This window comes from Simochromis diagramma, unplaced genomic scaffold (genome assembly GCF_900408965.1).
Source record: "Simochromis diagramma unplaced genomic scaffold, fSimDia1.1 OVJJ01000453.1, whole genome shotgun sequence".
Taxonomy (NCBI): Eukaryota; Metazoa; Chordata; class Actinopteri; order Cichliformes; family Cichlidae; genus Simochromis; species Simochromis diagramma.
Window position 1 is genome coordinate 551,285 of NW_024387471.1, and position 24,004 is coordinate 575,288.

The following is a 24,004-nucleotide window of genomic DNA, read 5'->3' on the forward strand; positions in this document are numbered from 1 at the left end:
CACGTATGAAGACTTGTTTTCGACGCTATTTCTGCCACCTTTGTTTTCAGTAAGGCTCATTCTTCTGACCACTCACCTCTCTCAGCAAGTTTCAACCGAAGCCTAAACTAAAGCAGCGAATTGAAGCAGCTACAGATTGCCAGAGTTGGAGCAACTGGCAGCGCAGGTCGCCACATTGACCCGGAGCTTGGAAACAAAGACTTCCAGGAGCGACTGCTTGGTGTGTCAGCAGCTAGCTACAGGTGGAAGCTGCAGGGAGCTCGGGTCTGTCAGACTGAAGTTTCTCTTATTATTCTCCCACCTCCAGTCTTCTCAGCAGTGACACGATATGATCAATTATTAGCAGCTGTTTGGTTAAAGGATGCCTCCCGTACACGCCCACTTTCTTTGATTTTGGAGCCACGGGTGCGTGTAGAGGGTCTACATTATAGATACAGGAGCAAATGCAATAGTCCACGTGTAGGTAGAGCAGTTTACTCCTAACACTGACACTAATATTGAGATGAGCAGCTCTCAGAGAGTCACAGAGGTAACTCCTTGCATTGTTTATTTCAGCCTACAGTACATCTGCACAGGGTTCTAATTATTAACATTTAAAAAGATCAGTCCGAGTTTAAGCCCCCAAAAAGAGAAAAACTTGCACTTTTGTTTGGTAAAAGACTAGTGTGAGAAAATGCAAACATCACAGTGCATATAATGGCTCTGTGATTACACCAGCCTGTGGCAAAGGGAGGTCTCCAGCTGGGTTAACATCAACAACTCTGATTATCATCTCGCCATAGTTGCTTTTAATCATTCTTGTATTAAAGGACAAATGCATTCGCCAGTTTTCCGTGTCAAGTCGTGCATCAATTAGCGACCTAGTTTAGATGAGACGAGGCAGCGAGGAGGCCCGAGTGTCACGGTATGGTTACCCCATACCTTCCTCCCCACCGCACCACTGCTCCCTATCACACACACAGATGTGTCATATAAATATGATGATAGACAAATGAAAGTGTGGAAGGCACTGAAGGAGGAGACACAAGTCAATAGTTGGCATGCGACTCCAGCCAAAAATGCAGCAATAATGAGTTGGGTCATAAAATGCTCTCCGCGCCATTATGAGTGATGAGATGCATTAAAGCTGACAGGGTATTACCTGCCAGTAATTAGGTTTTGTCATGGATTGAATTATTTCAAGGAGGCCTATCTCGGTAATCATGCAATCTGCTGCAGTGTGTGTGAGGCTTCCACCCCTCTCCTGGTGCCCTTCCACCCTCCTTTCACTTGCTGTGTTCAGCCAATTATTCATTCTCCGTATGAATATAAGATGAAGACAGAAAGCAGGAGTGTATGTGGAGAGCGGGGGGAGCGGTGAGCATCGCGCGGCTAGCCGGGTCTTGTCATGCACCATACAGTACTCTGCCAAACGCAAAACCGGAGAGAGGGGACTTCTGCTACACGCTATGACCCCAACCATCAGCCTGTAAACGAACCTGCACCAAAACCAGACACGCTCTGAACAGCCTTGCATACATGACATTTCAGGAAGAAGCAAATCTGCTACATTTCCATCCGATCTCTTCCCTGGGAGCTCAACCAGCTCTTTACACGCAGCCCTCGCTGGGGCTAAGCTTTGACTTAGAACCAAGAGAAGCAGAGCACTGATAACACATACCTTGAAGGAGCTACAGCCAGGGATGCCCAAAACAAATACTGCCGTGGTTTCGTCTTCTGTGTTCTCTTGACTTTGAATGAAAATCTCCAGAAGGTAACTTTGTGAGAGCTCGGCCAGCTCCCGCTTTTCTAAAGAAAACTTTGCCGCCAAAGTTTTATGGTTTGATAACTGTTAATAGCTGAGCTTTGACCCTAAACTCTGCTCCCCTCGCTGCTCTGTGGCTCCTGCAGCTCTCTCACAGAGCATCCCTTTCCCCCTTCTCCTTCCCTGCTTGTATCTCTGTGTGTCTCTCTGTTTCTCTGACAGGGAAAAGCAGCGCACAGTCGAGCCTCCTCTCCTATTTAAGCCCCTCCACCAGGTCCCCAGTCAGCAGCACACTCCAGCTCATCCAAGAAGCTGACAAGCACCGTTAGGGAAGGCAGCGCATGTTGCTCTAATGGACCTCATTAAGCTCTACTTACAGATGTTCTCTTAACATAATTGATCTGCAGCGAGTTGAGAGGACGGCAACCTATTCCCCAGCCCCCAATTATGGCCCGGTAATTAGATCCCCAACCTCCAGTTCTCCACATTCACCCTTCTAACATTCCGAAATATCAAAGTATCTCTTTCTCTCAAAGCGACCACCCCTCCCTACACCACCTCACCTCCGTGTCTCCTCCCTCCTCCCCACAAGACACTATTGACAGTCAGATCTGCTAACCTTTGTAGTGTAGCCAGATTAGCAGTGAACTCACTGCTATTGACAGCGCTCACTCAGTTTTCTATTCCTCCTTTCTCTCTCCTTGCCTTTTCATCCCCGTTGGGAGACAGAGAGAAAGTGAGTGGCACAGATGGAAAAAAGGGAGAGCGAGCGAGGGGGGAAACTGAGTCGACATACGCCATAAAACATCCTAATGGTAATATTTGTCTTCATCTTTTACCTCAAATAATTCCTCTGATGCCAACTTGGAATAGAAAAGGTGTTGGGTGGAGATGCCAGGAGCTACAGAGTCGTGATAATGTAGCTTAATAGTGCCAGTCAGTGTCACTCCTGTAGCCCCAATGTTGAAACAGAAAGCGGTCGAGTAGAATGTCCTACTTTGGCATCACGTAAAAAACTGTTTATGATGAAAAGTAATAAAATATTGTTCCCAGATCTTTAAGTTTTCACAAATGTAACAAGATAGTTTTTCAGGATGTCAGGAAACGGGACACATACTGTTGCCATGTGAGAATGTTTTCATAACAGGAGATATCAACATGGCGTGCACCCGCAGGCCTCCCAGCACAAGTTAAAGGCCGGTGGCTAACTGGCAGTGTTTGCCCTGTCCCGATCGTCTGCTTCAGGAACTCATTTTACATCGAGTCCACTTTGGTCCTAACTGATCAAACTCAATCCCTGATCTCAACGTAAGCTAAAGAAGTGCAGTTTCAAACACATGCATTCATTTTTCTACATGATAAATGTGTCTAAGTACAGAAAAACTTTGATGTTTATTGTTTTATATATATTCAAAAAAAATGGATGAAATTTAAAAACTAACATTTCTATTTCCAGCCACCAGGCTGAAGAAAGAGTCCCACTGGGCTTGGTTAGCCTGTGGGACTCCGGAGGCAGCTGATAGGTATCGACAGGCCAAGCAGAACGCGACGCGGGCGGTGGCGGAAGCAAAAATTCGGGTGTGGGAGGAGTTCGGAGAGGCCATGGAAAAAGACTTTCGGACTGCCTCGAAGAGATTCTGGCAAACCGTCAGGCGACTCAGGAGGGGAAAGCGGTGCTCTACCTGCGCTGTGTGTAGTGCTGGCGGAGCGCTGCTGACGTCGGCTGAGAAAATCGTCAGGCGGTGGAAGGAATACTTCGAGGACCTCCTTAATCCCACTGACACGTCTTCTTCATCTGGGGACGAGGGGAGAGACCCGCCAATCTCTGGGGGCGAGGTCACTGAGGCAGTTAAACAACTCTTTGGTGGCAGAGCCCCTGGGGTCGACGAGGTCCGCCCCGAGTTCCTGAAGGCTCTGGACGTTGTAGGGCTGTCCTGGTTGACACGCCTCTGTAATGTTGCGTGGAGATCAGGGGCAGTACCTGTGGACTGGCAGACCGGGGTGGTGGTCCCCATCTTTAAGAAGGGGACCGGAGGGTGTGTTCCAACTACAGGGGGATCACACTATGCCAGGGTGCTGGAGAGGAGAGTCCGCCCGTTAGTCGAACCTCGGATACTGGCTCTGTCAGGGCTGCCCTTTGTCACCGATTCTGTTCATATTTGTTTGGACAGGATTTCTAGGCGTAGCCAAGCGGCGGAAGGCTTCCACTTGAGTGGTCTCAGGATCTCATCTCTGCTTTTTGCAGATGATGTGGTTCCTCTTGGCTTCATCAGGTGAGGGCCTCCAGCTCGCACTGGAACGGTTCGCAGCCGAGTGTGAAGTGGTGGGAATGACAATCAGCACCTCCAAATCTGAGGCCACGGTCCTCAGCCGGAAAAGGGTGGAGTGCCCACTCCGGGTCAGGGACGAGAGCCTGCCCCAAGTGGAGGAGTTTAAGTATCTCGGAGTGATGGGAGAAGAGAGCCGGAGATTGACAGACGGATTGGTGCAGCGGCTGCATCGATGCGGACGCTGCACCGGTCTGTTGTGGTGAAGAGAGAGCTGAACGTAAAAGCGAAGCTCTCAATTTACTGGTCGATGGTGGTTCGGGCATCTGACCAGGATGCCTCCTGGGCGCCTCCTGGGGTTGGTGTTCCGGGCATGTCCCACCGGGAGGAGGCCCCGGGGCAGACCCAGGACACGCTGGAGAGATTATATCTCTCGGCTGGCCTGGGAACGCCTTGGTGTTCCACCGGATAAGCTGGAGGAGGTGGCTGGGGAGAGGGAGGTCTGGGCATCTCTGCTTGGGCTGCTGCCCCCGCGACCCGGCCCCGGATAAAACGGAAGAAAATGGATGGATGGACATTTCTATAGTAGATAGTGAAAAACAGAACCTTTCCTTTAATTCTTTATCTATTAATTGTAATGAATTAATGTAACGACTGTGTAATATGTAACGACTGTGGAGGAGCTCGGTATCAGCAGGAAAAGCTGTTAAAATTTATAAAGAAAACCAATTAAAAGCATGGCTGCCTTCATATTTTTCAAAGCCATGCAGGGGCCATATCCCAATCCTTGCTGGCCGATTCTGGCCCCGGGGCCTTATGTTTGACACCCCTGGTCAAGTTCAAGTCGAGAAAATTTGGTAACCTGACACTCAGCACATGTTATTAGTCTGTGTCAGTGACCTTCAGTGTTCATGTTAGAGACATGTGCCATTATAGAGACGCACACACACACACACACACACACACACACACACACACACACACACACACACACACACACACACACACACACGCACACACACGACACACACACACACACACACACACACACACACACTGTAGGCGTTTGTTTCTAACTGTCCTGTAAGTAGAAATACTCTGAACACGCTGCATATGGACGGATTTGCAAATATAAAATTTAAATTTTACAATAAAAACAAACATCAGGTTAAAAAAACTTCTCATCCCAATATTTTTATACATTAATTTTTCTTCTGATATTCAAATATTAAACCAAAAATATTTGTTTATTGTTGTGTAAACCTGTTTAAGCAAGTCGTTAAAAAACATTAATATAAGAAATTTTGCTTGCTGATATAAATTAAGACTGAACACTAAAGGAGGCAGCGGTTAAAATCAGGCAAAAGCCAAAGTTAATACACTTAAAAACACTGAGTTGTGTTGGAGTCATTTGTCCAAAGGACCATGTAAAGTAGAGTCAGACCAGCTGATTATTCAGACCCAGAATCAGCTGACTGATTTATTTTTGATCTTATTATGAGACTGAAGGACGATTTATAATTCTTTTTATCTGTTTGAATGTTTTTTTCTTATGTAAAAATAAAGATTATGTGAAATATAGAAATGTGGATGCTATGGTAATGCAATTGTGCATAACCGTCCAAAAACCCAACACTCCCAGAGGCTGGCATCCAAAGTGGGACTGAATCAGGTGGTGAGTAGAGCAGGTCAGTTCACTGGAAACCAGAACAACAAACACTGAGTCGCTGGGCAAGACTGGCAGAGATTCTCAGGCATAGCTGGAGGTAAATACACAGCTGATGATCACAATGTATGCAAAGAGCCAGCTGGAGGTCTGGCTCCACCCAGGGCGTGGTTACCTGCTTCACCTGCAGCAGAAGAGAGAAAAACAAGCATGCCTGACAATATTTCAGTAATCTGTGCTCATTCATTTATTTATTTAAGATTCTGATGTTTAATTATTACAGATATGTTTCCAGTAGCCCGTGTCTTGTATCTCAAATATTACACCAGAAATAATTTGTTTGTTCTTTTTCAACCAAGTTATTAGAAAAACATGCTAATAAAAGACTAAAAAACTACACCGATCAGTTATTTATTGTGGAACATGTAGCTCGACGTTTGTGTGTATAGCTTGTGTATGAACAAACTGCCTGGTCATGTGAATGTGCATTATTTGACTATGGGAATAATAATAGCAATAATAATTAGTATTATTCTTAACAATATTACTGAAAATATGAATAGAAATGATGAAGAAACAGAGGGTCTGTGTGGGAACTGGGAAGAATAATCACCCTATGCTGGGGATGACACAGGGTAACCCTCGTTGGTCGTACTGTGTTGTTTCAGACGGGGGTGGGTGTCATTATTGGTCAGGTGAATAGTGTTTTTGTTCTTTTCCCAATCTCTATTGTTCTGTTCGATCCCAAGCACACCAGCAGACAACAGAATGGATGATCAAGGTTGCAGCAGCCCAGTAAAAGTCCGGACCTCGGCCTGACTGACGCTGTGATGGGACTTTAAAAGAGCTCTGCACAAACACAAGCCTGCAAACGTCAGTGATCTGAAGCAATGTTGGAAAGTTTCAGTTTTTCACACATTGCTTTTGCATTGCATAAATGATGACATGGTGTAACTGTCCCGTGTTGTAATCTTTGTTTTGTTGTGTTGTTATTATGAGCAAAACCCAAATCCTGCTCTAACTACGCGCACATCAGCAGCACATAGAGCACTAGAGACGTTTAACTGGCTACAACAAACAAGACTGGCTAGTTTTGTTTGTTGTAGTTATAATTTTTAGTATTTTATATAAATACTATGTACTCTTTAATTTTCAGTATGTACCCTTGTTGCCCTTGAAAATGAAATTTTTAGCATTACTAGTTAGAAAACTCAAACAGGAACTAAAAATGTGTTTGTCACAGTGCAGGATGAGCTGTTACGAGCCAACAGAGACACACGTCCTGTAAACTGGAAACTCTTCTTTCATTTTTTCATCTTTACTTCAAAGGCTAATTGTTGCTAAAGGTTATAAGACTCGAATTCATTTTTTAAAGCAGTCTTCGAGACATTACTCAAAAACATCATGTATTACACATTATTTATTATTTTTCTTAAAAGTAAAGGAGTATGTTTGGTAAATACCAGTTAACAATAAAACTTTAGGCTACAGTCTCACACACCAACACAAATCTGCACGCTATCAAAGACACACAAACAATCTTTCTTTAGTGTTTACATATGAACACAAAGCAAAAGTTAAAAATCAGCTGCGCAGTGATTGGACTTTAGAACGGAGTCTGCTAGTTTGAATGCTCATCAGCTCGTTACCTGTTGAAGATCAGGTAGCTGCTGAGCTGGGGTCACCATTCACGGCGTTATCATCACTCTGGATGCTTTGCTAGGTTTGTGTTGGCATGCTCTCTGTGCAGATGGTTGCAGAGAGTCGACGTTGTGTTCGCAGAAACTGTCCTGGATGCAGTTTGCACTCATCCTTTTGTGTAGTAAGAATAAAAATGTTTGCATTTTTGCTCCTGGAAAGCTGTACCGCTGTTCCGCTCCACCACTGTCATCCTTCCACATGCAACCTAAAGGTGTGCAGGAAAAAAAGCTTGTTTTTTGGGTGATGCTTTGCTCTCTCTCACCATTATGCAGATCATTGAAGAACCGCTGTAATACAAATAATGACATAATTGTAACTGTAATGTGATTTCCGAGTTTAGTACAGATTACTATATACATCACACTGTTACAGCCAACACTGTTTATAACACACATTTAATTTAGGTGTGCTGTACTTGAGGCCACAGTATCTACTTAGACTTAACAGTATGTGGTTCTTCAGAACCATCTGATACTTCACAGAATAAACAATATTTCAGCTGTGCTGTCGTCATTTTAAAAAACAATCAGCTTAAATACAATTACAGAAACATGCATAAAGTTTAAAGCTATAAAGATAGAGAGCTCTACAGCAAACTGATCCACTATTTTCAGTAGCAATCACAAGATCGCTCCACTCAGTCTGATCCTCAGATCCTGATCCTGGGCTCAGGTCTCCTGTGCAGGGAGGAACAAAAGGCAAACTGCAGGAATAAAGCCAAAGAAGATGAATATGCAGATACAGAAGACTCAATTAAATTTCTACAGCACCAAATCACAGCAACAGTCACCTCAAGGCGCTTTATATTGTACAGTAGATCCTACAATAATACATGCAGAGAAAAACCCAACAATCATATGACCCCCTATGAGCAGCACTTTGGCGACAGTGGGAAGGAAAAACTCCCTTTTAACAGGAAGAAACCTCCGGCAGAACCAGGCTCAGGGAGGGGCGGGGCCATCTGCTGTGATTGGTTGGGGTGAGAGAAGGAAGACAGGATAAAGACATGCTGTGGAAGAGAGACAGAGGTTAATAACAGATATGATTCAATGCAGAGAGGTCTGTTAACACATAGTGAGTGAGAAAGGTGACTGGAAAGGAAAAACTCAATGCATCATGGGAATCCCCGGCAGCATAACTAAGGGAGGATTCAGGGTCACCTGGTCCAGCCCTAACTATATGCTTTAGCAAAAAGGAAAGTTTGAAGCCTAATCTTAAAAGTAGAGATAGTGTCTGTCTCCTGAATCCAAACTGGAAGCTGGTTCCACAGAAGAGGGGCCTGAAAACTGAAGGCTCTGCCTCCCATTCTACTTTTAAATACTCTAGGAACAACAAGTAGGCCTGCAGAGCGAGAGCGAAGTGCTCTAATAGGGTGATATGGTACTACAAGGTCATTAAGATAAGATGGGGCCTGATTATTTAAGACCTTGTATGTGAGGAGCAGGATTTTGAATCCTGGATTTAACAGGAAGCCAAAACAGGAGAAATCTGCTCTCTCTTTCTAGTCCCTGTCAGGACTCTTGCTGCAGCATTTTGGATTAACTGAAGGCTTTTCAGGGAGTTTTTAGGACTTCCTGATAATAATGAATTACAGTCGTCCAGCCTGGAAGTAATAAATGCATGAACTAGTTTTTCAGCATCACTCTGAGACAGGATATTTCTAACTTTAGAGATATTGCACAAATGGAAGAAAGCAGTCTTACATATTTGTTTAATATGTGTGTTGAAGGACATGTCCTGGTCAAAAATGACTCCAAGGTTCCTCACAGTGTTACTGGAGGCCGAGGTAATGCCATCCAGAGGAAGAATCTGGTTAGAGACCATATTTCTAAGCTTTTCAGGGCCGAGTACAAGAACCTCAGTTTGATCTGAATTAAGAAGCAGAAAGTTAGCGGCCATCCAGGTCTTTATGTCTTTAAGACATTCCTGACATTCCACTATCTTTTTCCAGTTTAATGATCAGGATTGAATAGATGTCTTCATCCAGCTTATGTAGGAAACTGATGACACAATTACCAATAGGTGGGTTAATCAGCCCGGGTGCATGAACTGAGAGGTGGTCGCAGGAGAAGGACTCACTTCTATAACACAAAGCATAGTTAATTAACACAAGGAAAGATAGAGAATACTAGAGCTGGAGAAAGGTAGGGAAATTAGTGGGTCAAACATATTAAAGTCACTGACCTCTTATCAAGGGTGGCTGGCCTAGGGATACAGCAATGCTCCATACCCCTCCCAGTCCACTAAGTATTTGGCCCCTCTTTCACAGTGTCTGGCATCCAGAATGTGCCAAACCATACAGGCCAGGAGATCAGCAGGTGGGCACAGAGCACTGGAGAGAGGGTGTTTGTAATGTGATACATTAAGAGATATCTTCAACTGGCCAGATTCAGGGTTGATCGGCGTTTAACTGGGAGTGAATTTTTTGGACTCAGTCTTATAAGGGAATATTTTTTAGTAGAGCCAAATCCTTCGACCGGGCAGGTTTGGAGCAGGAGTGAGACAACAGTTCACAACCTCTTTGTTTGCTCCTTGGTCCGTAACAGAGCAGTCCAGATAGTCCTTCAAATCCCACGGCGAACGTGATGTTGACAGACAACACAGGAATCTCACCTTCAGTGCCGGAAAAAAGAGGTACAGAGATAACCAAGGGGCGCTTCAAATGGTGAAAGAGGATGTCACAGAATTGTGGGTATATTTTATCCAGATAAGTAGTGTGCTCCACATGGACTGGTTTGAGGAAGTGACACACAGGACGGTTGCTTCCAATTCCTAGTTTGTGTTTCCGCTTGGCTGTTAGTCTGGGCGTGGAAACCTGAGGAGAGGCTCACGAGGGCACCAAGACCTGAGCAGAACACCTGCCACACTCAAGATGTAAACTGAGGTTCTTGGTTAGAGACGATGGTCAGGGGGATCCCATGAAGGTATAAAACATCGTTCACTGAGAGCTAAGCGACTGCTGAGAACTCAGGCGGTTCAGGAGGATCAAAGTAAGGACCAGAATTAACAGGCGGTGAGACAGTTCAGATGAAACTGAAAGAAAGAAACTACTTCAAATAGAAGTCATGCTTCAGTCAGTCAATCTGGGGATTATGTTGCTTAACCAGGGGTGACCGAGAACCAAAAGTGTGTTTGGAGTTTTAAAAAGGCATAGCACTGTTTGATCTGAGTGATTACCTGAGAGAGAGATACTGGTTTGGTGCAGTGAGTGATTTTCTGGTGTCACGTTCCACCCAGTGCCTAAACCATAACGTTTCAGGAACTTTCTCCAGCCACTTCCAGCAGAATCAAATGAACTCGAGTCTCGAGGTTATCCGTGTTCCCAAATGTTATTGTCCATCCAGAGACACATGGCTACCGACAAGTCTAGTGAGTCAGGTAATTTATTTGCCAAAGCAGATAAAAAAGCGGATAAACTAGAGCCAATTCCACTAACTTTTGCCAGTTTCATGATTAGGCATTGAATGGATGTCTTCATCCAGCTTAACTAGGAAGCAATTATAATTATTCATAGGTGGGTTAATCATATCAGGTGCATAAACTGAGAGGCAGGAGCAGGTGAAAGAGCTGCCTCTAAAAGCGTGTGGTTAATTCACCCACACACACCCATTGTTTCCAGCAGGGATGATTCACAATTCTCCATTTGGCAATCTGATGGATGCATCTGGGTCTGGAGATTTCCAGGAGAATGGTACTTGTCGGACTGCATTGTGCCAAGTGTAAAGTTTGGTGGAGGGAGGATTATGGTGTGCAGTTGTTTTTCAGACTCTTAGTTCCAGTGAAAGGAACTCTTAATATTTCAGCTTACCGACACATTTTGGACAGTTTCATGCTCCTAACATTGTGGGAGCAGTTTGGAACAGGAGGTGCCTTCCACAATGTGTGCATCAGTGTATAAGTGCACAAAGCAAAGTCCATAGAGACATGGATGAGCGAGTTTGGAGTGAAAGAACTTAACTAATGTGCACAGACCCCTGACTGCAGCTCCACACAACACTTTTAGGGTTTATTAGAGTGGAGACGGCCTGCCAGGCCTTCTCGTCCAACATCAGTATGTAACCTCACAAATCTGGTTCTAGAGGAGTAGTCAAAAATTATCGGCTAGCATCGTATTAAACCCTATAGATTATCAATAAAAGCTCAATGAGTAGCTTGGAAGAGCTTCACAAGCAGGGGAAGACCTCGAGCTCATTGAGGTTGTGCTTGAGGATGACCCAGGTGTCGGATCCATAGCAAAGAATGGGCAATACCAGTGTGCAGTACAGGCGGATTTTGGTGATGAGGGTGACGTTTGTCTTCTTCCAGACGCACCATCAGAGGGAGGCGAAAGCCGCTGACGCTTGACTGATTCTTGAGTGTATTTCCGCCGTTGATGCCACTTTCTTTGAGTTCCCGCACTTGTTCGATTTGCACGCCTTCGAGATGCACGGAGGCTGCCGACCCATCAGTAGTAAGGACTTTGGGCTTCTGAGCACTGATCTTGAAGCCATATGGTTGAGTAAACTGGGCGACGTCATATAGGATGTCTGTAGCCTCGGCGTCATCTTCGGCAACGATGGCACTGTCATCTGTGAACATCAAGTCGGTTGCAGATTGGTCATCAGCGAACTGGACTCCGTGGCAGCCGTTGAAGGTCCTGCGCATAACTGCAAAGTTGAAGAGCCGGGGGGATACCACGTCAACGTGCCTGATGCCAGGACTTGAAGTCGAAGGCAATCACTGTCCGCTGTCCACATCGAACCCTTCGCTCGATCAGGTGGTGAAGAACAAAGACCTGATCGCACATGCTGCGAGACTGCTCGCAAAGCTTTTGTAGGCTTGACTGAATGATTTTCATGAAGACCTTACCAGTGATGGAAAGGAAATTCCACAATAGTCCTTGCACTTGCAGGTGTTATCTTTCTTGTGAAGTGGGATACTGTCTGTATCGGTACCCTTTTGGCTAAGATTAGCCAAGGGGCTGATCAGCTCTGCAAAGACAAGCTTTGAGACAAACAACGTCTGTGTCGCACTCTTTGCAGAAATGGTGCACAGCAGCACTGTTTCGGGACACCGCGTTGCATAATCTACCAGAAACTATACAGAGCAATATCCATGTGTGCTTGGAAACAACATGTTTCATACAACAGTGCATTTAGATCAAAATTCTGATTGCAAAAGCTGCCAGACAGGTTTAAAATGAATATAAATACATAAGCATGTTTTATTTAAATTATGTGACATCCCTCAATGTCATCTTCTCATGCATCTCACCAACATTAATGCTGAGCTTCATCACTGGGCTTGAGCGCTAGGACTCCAACTATAATCAGGAGACCAATCAACATTTTTCAGTTTCAAAGTCCACATTTTCCAAGCCTCAAAGCAGTGTCCTTTAAGACTTTCACAAGGTTGTGAATTCATCCCCAGAGTCAGACTGGTAATGAAGAGCTCTACTTCACAGTCCTGAGGTGTCTGAGGAAGCACGCTCAGAGGGAATGACCTGAGCTTTGGTGGACAACATCCAGCTCACATTGCAAAGGCACAAAAGAGCAAAAAGTGTTAGAATTCTGACAAACAGACTGTTTTAAATAGAATATCAATCAAATTTGTTCCTATATTTATGGGTGAAGCCCTGATACAGCTCACCGTTAAAATCCTTTCTGACACCAAGACTAAAACAATCTGTTGCCAACGTGACATAAAAACAGGAATAGACGATGAGTAATATGTCTATTCGCTTCCGTTTATCCTTTTCAGGGTCGCGGGGGCGCTGGAGCCTATCCCAGCTGGCGGGGTACACCCTGGACAGGGGGTGGAACTCTTGCTGTGCGGCAACAGTGCTAACCACTGTGCCACCGTGCTGCCCAGTGCAGCACTAAAAGCATTTACAATGCAGTAAAAGCAGCATATATTTTTACATAGCTTGTGTTTAAGGTTAGATTTATTCGCCCTCTATCATGGTTTGGTGAAGCAGTCCTGAGTTTGTCTGACTTCAGGTAGCAGCGAAAGGACAGTTGGTAGAACCATCACTGAAGTTTTAAACTGCAAGTTTTTTTTATGTAATATTCTGAAAACAGATTCTATAAATCTGGAAAGTTCAAAAGTTGTATTTGCTGATATAATATTTATCGCTGAAATCAGATTCTCTAGTTTCTGCAGAGAAATGATTTAAAGTCTTTGATGATGCTGATATTAATTTAACATTATCCTGAGTAGGGATGGGTATCGTTTAAGTTTTATCCGATACCGGTGCCGGTGCTTAAAGAGTGGAGAACACAAAATTGGTCCAAAAACCTCTCATGTTCAGCTATTTTTTGTAAAAAGATAACAATGTTAGCCTTTTCTGCAGCTATGGGGCATATATGGTATCACTCTTGGCTGGAAGCAGTGCTTAATCAATGGAAAAACACAAACTTTGTCCAAAAACCTCTCATGTTTAGCTGTTTTCCACTTTTTCTTTGGTCATTTTAGCCTTTTTGGCCAGGGTGAAGGGAGCATCTGCCATCAAACAAGAAGACAGCCGCATGTAGCTATGATGGTGTTTGCTAGTTCACCTTACATGCATTAATGTAATAACGTGGTTAGCCTACTCAACGTAAATTACACACGAACAACATTAAGCTACTCACGCAGAGAAGAACGGCTGCTGCTGCATCATCATCATCATCATTTCTGCTACACTGGCAGGGCTAGGGGCCAGGACTCTCCTCTTCAGGTTTTTGGGGGATGTTGCTAACTCTGGGTCCGATAACAGGCACCATACCCGCAGTAGATGTGCTCGATGTGAGGTCTCGCAGCAAGCTATCAAATACGGCGCATTTCTCGGCTTTTAAAAAAACGCTATACGTCGCCAGGTGTTTCATCAGATTCGAGGTGTTACCTCCTTTGACAGTATCACAGTATCAGCTTAAAGCACTTGTTGCTGCTGAGTTTGCATCTTTTGCTGTGTAGTACAGCCAGACTTTGACCGCTTCGCCTTGGACATTTTTAATCTGTAGCTCTGCTCTAAAAGAACGTACGTACCTGGACCCGCCTACTATCCTTGGAAAGGTAAAATGATTGGGTGGAATCCAAAGTGTATGACATCTCAGGGAAAATTATGGCACCGGATACCGGTACCCATCCCTAATCCTGAGCTTGGGACTGTTAGCAATGAAAACACAACTAATGTCCTGCACAACAGTGGCAGAAGAACTTATTGTCACGTTTCAGGAGTAAAATATTAAATAAACTGTCATGTTTAGTATTGTGTGAAATTCTGGATGTAAAATACAGAGGGGAAAATGAATTTGATGATGATCTTAAAGTGGATGATAAATAAAACTTTATTGGGATTTAAAAATTCTAAAAACAACAAAACAGGCTTTAAACAGACATGTGAGATAATCAGAAATACAGGAACACCAGGTTAATGAGACACAGCTCCAATCAAATCCAAGAAGACAAGACAGCGAAAGCAAAACTGGAAACAAGGCAAATGAGATCATGCTACCAAAAATAAAACAGGATATAACAAAATAAGAGCACATTTAACACAGAAACAGACACAGAGAACACGGGGGAGGCAGGATAATGAAATCAGGACGGGAACCAAAACAAAGGAGCGAGAAAGTCGAAAGAACAGTGACGGCAGCCAGGAGGCAAAACAGAGGAGCGGCCAGAGGCCAGTGTAGGTGGAGGGGACAGGATACCCCAGGAGGCTCAGGCTTAAAGCTGCCGAACGTCGTAGAAAGCCTCAGCTACTCTGCGATGTGATGAATATTTAGAGCAGTGTAGTTAGATAAAAAGATGAAGTCAATTCAATTTTATCTATTTATCACAAGAACCCTCAGCGCAAGGTGCTTTGTGTATTAAAGTAAAGACCATAAAATAATACAGTGAAAACAATCTGATGACCTTCTATGAGCACTTGGTGACAGCAGGAAGCAAAAGCAGCCTCTGCATTAAGCTTAGGAGAACCTTCACTGAAATGAGAATAGTCCAGAGTGTGGAGGCTTCAGGCTGTAGGTGAATGCATGCAGACTGGGCCCGGTGAAGAGGAGACGAAGGTAGACGGTGTGATAAGCCTTCACCGCTCTACCTTTACAGTAAACACTTTATTAGTGGCCAGCTGTGTGAGGAATTTGAAAAGCCAATGATTGATTCAGTGTGTTACACAATCAGTACTGATTTTTATCGCTTCTTTAGTCGCATCTATTCCCCTGCTTTAGTATTACTAATACAATACATTATTTACATGTTACATATTGTGCTAATAAGAATCTCAGAATATGTGAGATCTTACTTATTATAGGAAAAATAGATGAAATTATCAAGAAAGTAGGGCAGCTTTCTATTAAAGCTGAAGTGGTAATAGCAGGGTAACAAGGCAGAAACAAGAGCATAATAATGGGGGTCATTTCTAAATTATTACCACTCAGTTACCAAACTGATAACTACTTAATATCCAAGTAATATGATGGGAGCAACAGTGGCTAACATGTCTCAGGCTTTGGTGTTAGACACCAACAAATAACTGCATTTCAGAAATGAAAGCTCTGACGTTTTAAAAAGCACCAGCAGTTAACTAATTACAGTTTATTTATCTTTGTATTGTGCGAGTGTGTGAGGATGATTAGTTTTTCAGTCATTACAGCCACCATTCACCCACATAAAGGTGATTAATAAAGTTACCTCTTCTTGGATGTAAAGGTATTTGGAGAGCATGTCGTCTTCTAATGGAACAAATGCAAATTTGCAGACAAATCACAGCCACATAAGCGAAACACACTAACGATCAAATAATATAAAAGAGACGTTTTAAAAAGCCTGTGTGCCTCTGTGCTGTCTACATGGATCATTATTGAAGGAACCGCCTCAATGTCAGCTGAGTCAATCAGAGTTTATTCCATTGGTAGGGATAAGACACAGAGGCTTGCTATAATGGCTCATGTTAGATAATAGCCAAATGGCACTCATTTTCCAAGAAAAATATCAGCAGTCAATCAATAATGCATTCAAGGTTCACTTTGAAAGTGATCTTCTGCTTGCAGCTAATATCATGTGGCTGCTCAGCTCCAGCCCTCTGTCTCTAAATGAATTACCTGGCTAAATAATCAGCTGCTATGGTGTCACTGGCTGCTGCACAGCAGATATTTATCTCCAGGGAGGACAGCTTAATATTGCCGGAAACATTCATATGAGAGGAAGATAAGCAACTACGTGTGAAGATAAGATGACTGCTATCAAGCAGCCTAATGATTTTCAACTACCACATGTCAATAATAGGAAAGCTTATGCATTTGTAGAAGTTCTGCTTTATTGCCGATTTGCATAGAAATTGCCTTATTTTAGACTAAATAAGGACTTTTCATTCACTTAATATGGTTCTTTATCCAAGGTCTATTATAAGATATGGTATGGTTTGTGTGTCTGTGCTAGTGTGGAGCCCACTGACCGATACACAACACTTAGGAATCACCTACTCGTTCAGTTGTTGCTTACTCAATACAGTTATACTTTATGCTCATTGTGACTTTTTTCATGCCTTTCCATTCACTGTACACTACTGGAACCTGAATATACTAAAATAATGTATTCAAATATTTATTCAGTATAAGCTTTAACTTTAGGCTGGTGTAAAACAAAAATAATATTTTAAATGTTTTTGACCAAATATAAAATGAAGGGTATAACTAGTCCTTGCTGCAGTACTGAACAGGGACAGTTCACTTAATGCTCTAAAAGCCCCTCAGATATATTTAGGTATAGATATTGCAATTATAGAATCTGTATTGTATCACATCCTGATAAAACTGTGTAGAGGAAATATGTTATCCACGGCACGGCTGCTGACATGCATGAATTACAGCTGCCTCCATAGACCCTACAAATGGTTACTGATGAAAATATAATGGTGGACTGCGCTCTCCCTCTGTGGTGCAGCGTTGGCACATGAAGACCAGAGGAATAATTATTATTTCAGGAGAACAAATATTACCCCTTGGGCTCCAATTATTTTCATGCATTGGCTTGTTTGGTGTCTGACTAGGTTCTTTTTTAATGGTAAAAAAATACTTTTGAATCCACCCCGTGTGTGAACATTGAGCTACTACTGATGCATATGATATTGACTCGATATTCTCACTGTATCTGACCTCTGCACAGCTAATACCACCGTCTGACTTAAAATCAAACCATGCAGTGTCAGTTTATCTTTCAGTATTTTCTCTAACTTTATGTTGGACATGTCTAAGGTAATCTGTACATCTACGTAGTTCTCAGCGTTGTGGAGCCTCCCCGTCTGTGGTAATAGTGTAGATGTAGTACCTCATAGTGTGATCAAGATTCGTTTATGTAATAGATATAACTCGTAAATGACGCACGTCAGATCCCTCAAACTGTTCCCTGTAGCTACATGGTGCTAACGCAGATGCAGAACTATTAGTGATTAAAACATGCTTTGGGACGTCACTCTGTTATTAGTACGGTGCGCATACGAGTAGGTGTTAGCTATGGTGAACGATTTGTTTAACACCACCAATGAGAAATGCAATCGAAGAGTACAAGGCCTTAAAGCCTTCAGCTGCTTCTTCTGTACAATCTCTACTTTTAAGATGTGGTTTAACATTTTCCTGTTTAATAAAGCTTTTAATAAATGCTGCATCAGGGGACCCTTACTTGAGCAGTTGGGCATCCATCTATCGATCGATCGATAGATAGATCTGTATCCAGTAAGGGTCCTAAGGCTAGACCCCCTATGCCATAGGTGTCAAACTCTGGCCCGCGGGCCAAATTTGGCCCGCAGCCTAATTACATTTGGCCCGCGAAGCCATACCAAATTATTATCAGAGCTGGCCTACTGGTATTATACAGCTAATATATATATTGTTTAGTATTAAGCTTTGCTTGTTCCACATTCAGTTTTTCAGCAAAACTTGTTTCAGTCCATAAGAAGAGATTCATTCTTAAATCTGGAGGAAGATATTTTTCAATAAATATTAATGTTAGCCCGCGACCTTGTTCCAGTTTTGAATTTTGGCCCACTGTGTATTTGAGTTTGACACCCCTGTGCTAAGCGAGCCTACCACAGACATGAGCGAGACAGATAAATATGAAGGCGTGCCGGCTCGGACGTCGCCCGGATCAACAAGGTCCGCGTCAGGTGTTGAGGAACCAGGGCACCCTGACGAGAAGTGGGCTACTTCGACCATCGGATAACCAAGGTCCAGTAAACTCCGGAGTTGAGCGTATGTTGTCTCTACAGTTCTGCCTAGAGCTGATTGTTGGTGTGAACCAGCCAACTGTATTTATAGAGCACTTTAAAAACAACACGGCTGACCAAAGTGCTTTCCAGTAAAAAAACAGAGGTAAAAGTTAAAAACCATACAGTAAACAGACAAAGAAATAAATATAAATAACAATAAAAGATTATAATCATCTTTGAGTTCATCACAATCACTGTAAACTATCACAGAAAATAGAGTAGGACCACTTAAAAAACAACATTATGTGTAATCTGTTATGTATCAAATTAAACTTATTAATGTATAACATAGAAAAGGTTACACAATAATCTTTTATATGTTATGTTATCACCATTACTCACAAAGCTGTTGTTTATTGTTTTATACTGAAATATTAAAGTATGACAAACAATTAGATATGCATAAAGCTATTCTTTACCATGTTGTGTCCACTTTGTTTCATGTAGCCACGAGTTTAAGAGGTCATTTAAACAACTCAGCTGACCCGTGAACATTAATGTCTAATGGATCAGATATAAAATGATATCTATAATTACCTGTTACACAGTTTATTCCAGTTATTTGGGAACAACAAAAACAAGACTGAACACTGGAAGAATAAAAAGCCGGATATTTTTCTTGCTCCTTTTTTGTTTATTTGTTTGTAAATGTGTCTGTTTTCTTTGCTCGTTAATACATTTGCTCATTAATGATAAAAGAGCTCCATAAGTCCCATGTTGATTGACGATCACTGAGATGTATGACACCTCTCAACTTGTCATAGAGGAGTTATTTGTACTCTGCTGCAATCCATTCTGTGCGGAAAGACCAGATGTCTCGTCTTAATTAGGCCGGCAGTGATGTTTTTAATGACATCTAGCCCATTACAGACAACAGAAGAGTTTTCAGATCTTCCTCCTGTCACTCCTGTGGGCCTGCTGCTCTTTGTCTCAGACTCAAATGTGAGTTTTGACACATTTAAATCCTCCTAAGACATTCATAGAGAGAGAGCATGTGTGTACGAGCACACAAACACATGAATGACAGCAGAAAACAAAGCTTTGTTGAAGAACAACTAATGTGTCCACTGTTCATTTATCATGTATACTTCATTATGGGAATTTGAGCACGCATTGTAAAATATGTTGAGTTCCTATTCTATAAAGTAGAAAAACTAGGTCATCATAGTTGATGGAGGATTTGCTGTGCGCTCCTGAAATAGTGGAACAGAAGTTAAAAAAGAAGAAGAAAAAGCAACCTCTTAGGAATCCGTGCGGTGCTCTCTCTAAGGTTTTGAGTCAGACAGCACCTTCTTTCCCTTTCTTCCCTCCCCCTTTGCTTCGCTTTCTTTTGTTTGGTTATTCTGTTGTTCCTCTTCCTGATGTTTTTCTAGTTTTGTTTCTTTCTTTGCTTTTTTGGCACCAAAATATTGACAGTAAAAGTCTTTCCTCTGATTAATTTTGTCTGGATTGCTCATGATGAAAACCATCTGAAGATGCAGGAGATGAAATATGAATGTAACCTATTTGCAGTCGTGTCCTGTGATGAGGCGTGGCAGCGTGTAACATCTGCAGACTCATGTTAGCGTTAGCGCCCACACCACCTTTCTATTGTATCTGCAGCACACGAACCACCTAAAGGTAAAAGATAGAAGTTTCTGAACAAATGTTATTGCTTGCTGTAATGAGGGTATAAAATGTTATTAATATTTTAGAACAAGCCCTATTTTTCATTTCTGAAACCCACTGTGGGGCCTCTTTTCAAAGGGTTCAGTCAAAACCCAATGGGAGATTCAATTGACTTTAATCTTGCATTCGTTTGAAAATTTGAGCCCATTAGTTAACTTTGCCTTCTCTGTGCAGTTTTCATTGCATTTCAATGAATCCGCTTTCCTGTGGTGTTAAAACACTAATAGTTGCTTCAAATAAAGGAGAGAGAGAGGATGTGAGTCTAAGAGTGAATAAAAAAGGAGGCAAAGACGAAATGGTTCAAACTGCAAAAAAAAAAAAAATAGATCCAAAAATAAATCATGAAATAAAAAAATAACTGCACAAATACTCTCTCTCTCTGCTGGTTATACATATATGTATGCATATACAGGTGGTCAGAATAAAAACATGACGGGTAAATAAGGATGCGACCTGAACTGCTCCCTCTGATGTGAGATGCTCTCCAGTTTCCATGGATCGGTCTTTTTCACACGTTGTGGACGATGTTAAACACGTCTGTCTTCCCTCTGCTGTCACTTTGTTTGAATGAGACTTGAATCTTGCACATTTCTACTGAGTATGAACGATGAGCACTTATCTCCCTTTCAGACACTAAGTAATAAGGGTCTCAGAAAAGCACCTTAATGGGACTGATGCTGTCATTTGGTGCTACATAAATACAGCTGAACTGAATTTGCAGAGCAACTCTCCCAGCAATGTTTTCACCAAAGAAAATTCATCTTGCTTTTTAGTGAGCCGCCCGTTCAAACCTGCGGTATCGCTCAAACACGATAGAAAAGACACCAAAGGGCAGCGGCAACTGTCTGGCCATCGCCTTTAACCAAATGTCATTATGCTTTTCATCACAGGCTAACCAGCTCTCTTTTCCACTCTGAATCCCCATTAATGAAAAGTAGGTCAAGAGCAGCGCTCCAAAAGAAATGCCAAAATCTCCCACCCCTGCACTACTCCTTCTGCTCACCAGACCCCATGGAAAAAACGTACACAGAAGCAACTCCCCAGCGATTTGTCATGCTTCTCAGCCTGCTTTGGCTCACATAAATGTACGTACACATCAAAGGAGTGAGAATGGCTATTTCGCCACCACTCTCTGCATTGTTACTCTACCTAAATGCCTGTTGTGCTGCGAGCAAGGCTGTGTCAAAGTGAAGCGAGTCAACAGATCTCATAGAAATGGATTTTATAGCATCGGCCTCAGCGCGTTGTTGGATTCCTCCCATCTCATTGTATGCGCTCCTCAAATGAAAGCGCATGTTGCTGTGTCTGCTGCCCCCATCCCCCTCCCCAACATCATCACCAGCTCCTGACACAGTGCCTAACTAAGCCTGTACCCAGCTTTGGGATATGGAACCCACACAGTCAAATGAGCAAACAAAGAAGCTTAGAAGTCGTCCATGATGGATTAAGAAGGTGTAGGAGTAATGGTGGGCCGCAGACACCCAGTCAGTGAGCACGAGAGTAACCCCAGCCCCCTGTTACAAACAGCCAAGTGTCTCAGACTGTCTGAGCCTGGTCTGGCTGTGTCCATCTGTCAAGTCTCGGTCATGGTGTGATCGTCATCAACCTCGGCCGTGTTCGTCGTCTTTTCAAGCACGTTACCATAGCTGTTAAATGACTGTCAGCGATGTGCTCCTGGACAAACATGGAAGCTTTAATAAAAACTAATTCACACATTCTGATCAAATCTGCAATAATATTTTAGAATATTAGAATATTATTGTCTGAAAAATAGACCCAACAGCTGGCTGCTGGCCGCGTTGTTGCAGCTGTGTCTTGTATCCTGGTGTTTCCATTATTATGTCATGTGTCTGTTTAAAGCCTGTGTTCCTGTAGCGCGCCCTTGTGTGTTAACCCTGTAAATGTATTCAGATTACCTGCTTTGGCTGTGACATTGCCTTTGCCTTACTAAAGCTGTGACTCTGGGATTTTGGAATAATCAGTAACAATAATAATATGTGCTGTGTGATGGTTTCCATGGGAGGAGAGTCAAAATCTACAGGGTGGCCATTTATAAGGATACAGCGTAACAACATGGGAATGGTTGGTGATATTAAAGTCCTGTTTGTGGCACATTAGTATATGTGAGGGGGCAAACTCCTCAAGATGGGTGGTGACCATGGTGGCCATTTAGAAGTCGGCCATCTTGGATACAACTTTTGTTTTTTCAATAGGAAGAGGGACCATGTGACACATCAGACTTATTGGTAATGTCACAAGAAAAACAACGGTGTGCTTGGTTTCAACGTAACTTTATTCTTTCATGAGTTATTTACAAGTTTATCTTTGTTCACAGCCATTGACATGTCGAAGAGGTTAACACGTGAGGATCGAAATCGTGTTGATATCTGGTGAACGCAGTAACCGGGTCATTGCAGCAGAAGCTACGAGACCACCCATCTCCCACGCTACAGTCAGCAAACTTCTGTGAAACTGGTTCAGTGTTGGATTTGCCAAAATGTGGACGCAAGAAAACATATACTAATGTGCCACAAGCAGGACTTTAATATCACCAGCCATTCCCATGTTGTTACGCTGTATCCATATAAATGGCCCACCCTGGACTGTCACTATTTTCTTCAGCTGCTTCTTTCAGTTAGCACTGTGTAATGTCAGAGCGATAGTTCCTCCTCAGCACAGGGCAGGTGTGCTCCTGTTGCTTCAGCGTTCACTCTTCTTGCCAACAGTTGATGAGATGCTTGAACTTCCCGAGGAGCAGGACACACAGGAGCCTTTAATGAAAACAGCCGCATGTGACTGTTGTTCCTGTATTTTGCCAGCTTGCAGTACGTTATCTTTCGTTTTACTGTAACTCAACAGTCGGATAAAGAATTCCCAACACAACAGCTGACTCCTGGCCCACCGGTTTATTGGCCGAACAGAAAGGCTAAAATAAAAGAACGGCATCAGTTTGTTGTTTGAACCAAATATGTTCTCAGCTTTACCGAACGTAAAAAATAAAGTTCAGAAGCAGCAAATAACAATAAAACAATCTTTACATACACGGAAGGGTATGTAAAGATGTTTGTAGAGAGAGTCCACATTTGCTTTAGATTATGAAGCGAGTGCGATTTAATGCTCAGCAGGACTGTTCAAAGCTGCTGATCTGGAACGACGCCTATATTCCTAGCTGTGTGTGTGTGTGTGTGTATTTTTGGAGATGTATATGTGTGCCACGTACAACCATTTAAAGACTCGGTCACTGGATCCAAAGGGAAAGGAAATGAATGGAAAGGCACAGGGCAAAGTTGCAGTGTGGGGGTCTATATCGAACCGGGGCCATCTACCCACGATCCCTGCTGCATCCAATTTCAGCACCAACGCTTCCTGTTAAACCCCATCAAACAGTCACACTGTGGCACAAAGGAAAACCTCATCTCCACGGGAAACTAATCCACCGGTGTGCGCTGTAAGCCTGTCAGAGGTTTTTTTTTTTTTTTTATTGAAAGAAGTCATCACTCATTTTGCCAAAGATTAAAAGTATGGCTAAATTGAGAAAATCCGCTTAGGAATTCTGAATTTAAATAGTGACTTGCGGTGGCAGCTAGGAGAGATGCCAAGGCTTGTGGGGAGCAGGCAGGTATGGGAGGTGAGATAAATTGAAAATATACATATTTGTTTTTGTAGTTGGATTTTCATAACAGTCAGACTGTTTTTCATTTTTTTAGAGAAAGCAGAGGGTGGAGGGGAGC

At 42.9% G+C, this 24,004-nt stretch overlaps 1 protein-coding gene across 3 annotated transcripts in view; it reads right to left on the minus strand.

Annotated features, from left to right (window-relative positions):
* lmo3 (LIM domain only 3) overlaps positions 1-2,959 on the minus strand; it is a 52,678-nt gene extending 49,719 nt beyond the window's left edge. Inside the window, exon 1 of one of the 3 annotated variants that reach the window (XM_040015070.1) lies at positions 1,661-2,959. The gene's annotated coding sequence lies outside the window, so the exon portion shown is untranslated. The other 2 variants (XM_040015069.1, XM_040015071.1) reach the window with 2 other exon arrangements.
* Between the last annotated feature and the right edge of the window lie 21,045 nt (positions 2,960-24,004).